The sequence below is a fragment of the Lactuca virosa genome, chromosome 7, assembly GCF_052849685.1.
Source record: "Lactuca virosa cultivar CGN04683 chromosome 7, Lactuca_virosa_CGN04683_v6, whole genome shotgun sequence".
NCBI lineage: Eukaryota > Viridiplantae > Streptophyta > Magnoliopsida > Asterales > Asteraceae > Lactuca > Lactuca virosa.
Genome location: NC_136432.1, coordinates 83,865,591 through 83,872,278, shown reverse-complemented (window position 1 = coordinate 83,872,278; position 6,688 = coordinate 83,865,591). Strand labels below are relative to the sequence as shown.

At 30.5% G+C, this 6,688-nt stretch overlaps 1 pseudogene; it reads right to left on the bottom strand.

Annotated features, from left to right (window-relative positions):
- Positions 1 to 243: 243 nt before the first annotated feature.
- LOC145126867 (fructose-1,6-bisphosphatase, chloroplastic pseudogene) lies at positions 244 to 5,407 on the bottom strand (annotated as a pseudogene).
- Positions 5,408 to 6,688: the final 1,281 nt, after the last annotated feature.

Sequence of the window (6,688 nt, the reverse complement as noted above, 5' to 3'; positions counted from 1 at the left end):
CCACAACTAGAATTCAATGAAGAAAAAAAGCCTGAATGTTTACGTTTTGTATCTTCTTTGCTGATTCTTTATTAATTTTCAATCCATAACCATGATTACATCTTTCTAGAATTTTTTCACCACCCGAAACAGTTTTTAGTCCACCTTGGTGGACAGTAGCTGGGAAAACATATATGATGTTTTTTTTTCCATCTAGTTTGGTCGGGTATGTCAGTTTCGTTGTGTCATCATGAGGTGTGAAACTCAGGGGATGGGAACGACACTCCATACTGTCATATGCTTAATTGACATTTGGAATATTTCAACTAAAGAATCAATTCCCAAAGTGTTTCCCTCTTCCTTTGCAATAGGCTCAGTGTTATTTCCATACAGTAGGGCCAAGTTTGCTTCATTTGGAACCTCTTTAAAGTAATTTGCTTCCTTGATGTTATCATCCCTTCCATTATAATAATTCTGATTTATTCTCAACATAAAAGTATCTTGGGCTCCATCCAAACCACCATTGTCTTCATCTTCAAGGTTAACATCATTACCTTAATCGTTATACGATTCTTTAAAAAAGAAATGATTAAAAGGATCCTCATTCTTCTATATCGTCCTTTTGAAAGAAGGTGTCCATCTAGTCATTTGTTTAATCCATACCACATATTTCACTAATACTATAACAATCACAACTTTGGAAATGATCAACATGTCCAAAGATCGATGCATAGTTTTAAGCTATAAAAAATTTAATCTTGGTCGTCATCCATATAAAAACTATTGTGCCCTACTTGTTTGCTAATTTCTTTGAGATTTTAGATTCTATTTGCTAATGTCAATCCATATCAATCTCTCATTTATCATGAAACCTTGGGACCATGACTATAAAGATTTAAAAAACAAACTTACGAACACCATTGCTTTTATGAATGTCATCCTAAGCATGTTTTGCGATCGAACAAACAAGATCCCAAACCCTTCTAGAAACTTCAAGTTAACATAGTCAAAACCTCATTTTTACACAACATGCATTTACTTGTATAATACAAGTTTATGTATCGGCAACTTGTATTATACAAAATCCTCAAGCCTCTGTCATTAACTACTCGTTGCCTTGTCCTACGTCCTCCTGCGTCTGCTGTCAGCCACCCTGCTCGACAGCCACATTTAAACTCGTCCTATCACACTGCCCCTCAGATTTGTTTATAGTTTAAATTATATATTTTGACCAACAAAGTTTACATATATGTTTTGGTCACTATATAAATATATAACCAGAGTACTTCTATCATATTTGTTATTTTTTGTGGGACTTGATTGATGATGTTGATGACAAGAATTGCAAAGTTGGATATTATTTGAAGTCTTAAAGTTGGGATTCTTAGTTCATTTCCCTTTTAAAACATGAAGCTACTAATCTAGATTTCCAATATGTGTATGTATGAATATGTATATTTTGAGGAAAAAAACACGAAATTGATGTAAATGACATCTACTTCAAAGTTGGATACCTTTTAAAGTCTTATGGTTGGTTGCTTGCTTAGTCATTTTCCTTTTAAATGCCGAGTACTACTAATCTAGATCTTTAAAGTGTTAGTGCCTGACTATGTATATTTTTGGAAAACAAACGAAATTGATGTAAATGACTTCAGTTGCAAATTTAGATACTTTTTGAAGGGTTGGGTTGTTTAATTAGTCGTTTACCTTTTAAATGTGAGACTACTAATCTAGATCTAGATATTTCAATATATTCGTGTATGAATTTGTATACTTTTGGAAAACAGACGAAAAATAACGGAAAGTTGGAAACCTCATTAGTTATTTCACAATTCTAACACAAAGAAACCCAATCCAAACAATGTTCAATTGTCGTTCTAAAATAAAAAACAATGTTCAATTTTATTTTATTTTTCAATACATTTAATGCTTTCAAATTGATCTAGGGTTTTAAATACAAACCGTTTACATATACTTTATTTTTGTGTCCAAATCAGAATAACTCAGAAACTTTAAGAGGTAATTTAATTTGACAACTTTGTTTAAATTAAAAAAGAAACTTACATTTCAAGGATGAATATGATTATAATATATCTTTAAAAATTTTATGACTTATTGTTGATTCTCTTTTAGGAAAATAACTATTGATGGAAGTGTCTTTTTTTGTTGAATCAATCAAAATGATATTCTTATATAATGTGAGTGGCCACGCTGGATATTAGAAAGGTGGGTCTTAGGACCCATCTAATTTTCTTAGTTTGTCTAAAATTTCTATTGAAATTTTTTAGAAATCTGTCTTAAAAAAAAAATTAGATCTACCTTAACTATAAAACTCTTTGAATTTATATAGAAAAATTAATGAATTATGTGGTTTTTTATTCTAGATTCGCCACTTATTGTTGAATCATTAAAATTTATAAATGATATTTTTTCTTAATAAAAATATTAATAAATTAAAATTAAAAAAAAAGGTTAGAAAAGACGATGTAGTTTTAAGTAAATAAATAATTATTATTATTCTTAAATAATTGATAAAAAAATATTTATAATAGGTTCACCTATAGCCATTGTTGTAAGATGACCTGATTTTTCCAATGAATGATTTAATACTTCCAATGAATAATTAATGTACGGATTATTTTACCTCTCAATTTAATTTAATTTTAGTTTAGGATAATGAGTTATTTTACTTATTCTAATATGTAAAAGATAATATAGTTCTATTTTCAATAAAATAATAAACGTTTAGAGCATCCAATAAAATAATAAATGTTTAGAGCATGAGGAATGTATTAGCTATTTCTAAAACTTAATGTTTGTTAGGCTATATGGAGTGGGCAATAAAACTCTTTGTGTGCATTAAAACTTAAAAGTCACGTTTCTTTTTTTTCAAAAACACCACCCCTCATTTCAGTAGGTGTGAGGCTTCGTAAAATTGGCTATACTCGTTCACAAGGGTGAGAGAAAAAGCAACATTCTTGTGACCGTTTGAAGCTGCCATTTGACCAAATCATAAACCATATAGAATGACACATCAGAAATGTGTCGCTGAGGTTGAACTCGATATCTTTATTATTTTTAAAATCTCAAATGAAGTGTAACGTCCCAAACATTTCCAGATTAAGCCCAATAATTACCAAACAGCCCCCAACTTCCACAATTCTATTCATAACTAGTCCGAAAGTTACACTTTAACCCCCCGATTTCCAGAATTTATAACATTTAACTCTTTGCGCTAACACTCTGATAAATTATTATGGATTTAGGGCTAAAAGAAAAATATAAAAATACACCTCAGGTTTTAAGGTTTATTATTTATTAATTAATTAATTTATTTTATTTTATTTTATTTAAACGGGAAGTTACATGAAGCTATATATATATATATATATATATATATATATATATATATATATATATATATATATATATATATATATATATATATATAGTAACTCAAAATGGGTAAGAACCGCGAGAACAAATCTCGACTGTTACATTCGAAAATCGTGTGGTTAAAATAAATCCATTAATTTTCTTTTTTTGTTAAATTCAACAATGGTTTTTTTGGTAATTATCTCAAATTTTTCGAAAGTTTCAAAAGCTAGGGCAAAATTTAGGGGTTAAATCGGGCAATTGAACAAAGATCAGCAATGTACACGCTTCGTTATGCATCTACTCATGTCTTCCACTCTTAGCACCAGATCTTGACATTTGTCACCAATTCATTGGTTGTAGCCTTTTTTATTCTCACTCACTTCATTTTTTTGTCATATTTTTTTTCTTTGAAAAGAAATTTTAAACAAACTAAAGTTTTTAAAATTTAATTCTCCACAAAATTAGTATAGTCATAAAAAAAATTTTAAAAAAATAATTTTTTCTCAAATTTTTTATTTCTATAAAAACAATATATATATATATATATATATATATATATATATATATATATATATATATATATATATATATATATATATATATATATATATATAAGAAATTATGGAATACTTTTACTCATTGTAATAGTGACTTTGTAAAAAATATTTTTTTAAAATAAGTTTCTTTTGGTGTTTATATTTTAATTTTAAGAAATATTAGTTTTGATAAAATATAACAAATTTTTTTATCCAAATTCAAAAAAGTAAATTATAGACTTCTTCGTAATACTATTTTAATAAGTTTGTAAAATAAACTTTTAAAAAATATTGTTGTTAAGGGTACTCGTGTTTTATTTAAATAATTCTAAGTTTTTATAAATAAAAAAAATATTCAAAAACGGTCATTGTGGTGTCTAAAAAAATCGAGTTAAGTCCTTAAATTTTTAGGTCATCAATGTTGGTCTTTATAGTTTAAAAACTTTTAATGGTTGGTCCTTTTGGCTAACTTCGTTAGTTTTTTCTGTTAAGTCAAACATGTGAGGGTAAAAGCGTCTTTTCCATACAACAGGAACCATTCTTGAAGTTTTGTATTTCTGATATTTATTAACTGATTTGGTGAGTGTTTGACTAATTCAAAAGTCAAAACTATAAGAAAGAAACAAATTGGTGAGTGTTTGACTAATTCAACAGTCAAAATAAATGTATGTACGATTGTTTTTCAATTTACAAACCTCAGTCAGTTGTATGTCAAGTACTTGTTGATGCCCATCGGAACCCTGTATGTCGGCCTGTTCAACCAAGTAACTCATCAGAGCACACTCTTACAAGAGCATAAGCTTCCCGTTCTTGATCTTTTTTTCGTGAGAGTACCTGTAAATTCCTTCGTATAAAATCACCTAATGGAAATCACAAACCAAGCTACCGATATACCTAGCGGAGTAAGGCTTTCTGGTAGGACCAGGGTCCTTTAGGTCATCCATGTATTTCTTGAGCATATCATCCCATAGTTAGTAGTTTCCTTCGTTAAACGAGTAAATCTTACCCGGTTTCGGGATTGGGATCTTTTCTTGAGTCAAAACAAACTCACCATTCATTGGGTCTAAAGTGAATGCATAAATGTTGGTGCCTATGGAGAGCATGAAGATGGTGGAGCTTGAGTACATGCAGTACCGGCTGCCAGAAGGTTGTTTACGGGCTAGCATACGATTCATAACGCACCTATGTTCCACGGTGTCCAACTGCATATACAAGAATCAATTTTTGCGTTTGAATTTGAATTCATATATATGTAACATTTAATATACTATCTTATAATGTTTTATCAAAGCATTTTTAGAGACTTGAGGAATTTTTATCAATATTTGATTTTGATTAGAATCTGGTTGACCTTAAAAGTCAAGTTGATCGAAAATTTACCGTGAAGTTATCATTAAGATCAGGGAAACATTCGTCGTTTGGACTATAGATTCTAAAATAGAACCGGTAGAAACAACAACATCAATGTTGGATGATCCATCAAGAGGATCAAACACCACAATTATAATGTCCCAAAAGTACCAATAAAATATTCATTTTTAAACCAATTAGAGAAAAATATATCTTTCCAACATCAGAGTAAAATAATAATAATCAATGCAAAAAAGTCATCAGGGGATGTTGTGCAGTCAAACCAGACCCTTTCCTTTGGAACTGGAAGTACCTGAAAATGTTTAAACCACAAATGGTAAGCACAAAGCTTAGTGAGTTCCCCAAAATACCACATACTCATACAAGTCATGCCCTTAATATATCAGGCCCGCCTATCTAATCATAATGGGCATGCCTAATGTAACAAACATGCCCTGTCCAACATACAAACGGTCCCATCCCATCACACAAACGGACCTATCCCAACATACAAACGGACCCATCCCAACATACCCACAAAATTATATTAGGCTTTTAATACAGAAAACCAAACCCTCAAACTTCCAAATCTTATCTAAATGAATGTCTTAATGGATAAAGTCTCTGACTTTATCCCTATGCATGGTCAAAAAGAGCAAAAAACCAAACCCTAAGTCCATACTATCACCTTTTACTCAAGAACTCATGCATGGATGGATGAGAGCGCCCAAGCTCTCATTTTTATGACTCTGTAACCTCAAAAACATCATAAAGATGCATTCAAATGGTCTATAGTAACCCATACTCACAAGGACCAAAATTATGGGGAGAAAAGCATAAACTCACAATCTTATTAGATCTAACATGTACAAGCATCAAGATGAAAGCTTTATACATTCTAGAGATAGATGTTGGCTTGCAAATCCCATATATATATATATATATATATATATATATATATATATATATATATATATATATGTTGTATGTGGTATTTTGGGGAACTCAGTAAGCTTTGTGCTTACGGTTTTGTGGTTTCAACATTTTCAGGTACTTCCAATTTCAAAAGGAAGAGCCCGACTTGATCGCACTGCATACCCTGGAGATTTATTCTGCAATGATTGTTTATGATTTTACTCTGATGTTTTGATAATACTTTTACTTTGATCTTCTTTTGGTATAATGGATGAATGATTTTGATTTATTTAAAAATGAAAATTTTACTTGGTATTTTCGGGACGTTACATGAAGGATTGGCCAGACCGCGAGTGTGGGTTCAGATGTTGTCAAGTTCATGTCTACAGGAATGTGTGTGTGGTCCTCACATCGGAAGCTGTTAGGCTAAGATCTCGTTGTAGCCAGTTGTTCCTTTATGTAACACCGAAGATTAGCTTAGAAGGTGCTTGAGCTGCTCATGTTGAATGTTCGTTGAAGGGTTGGTTAGC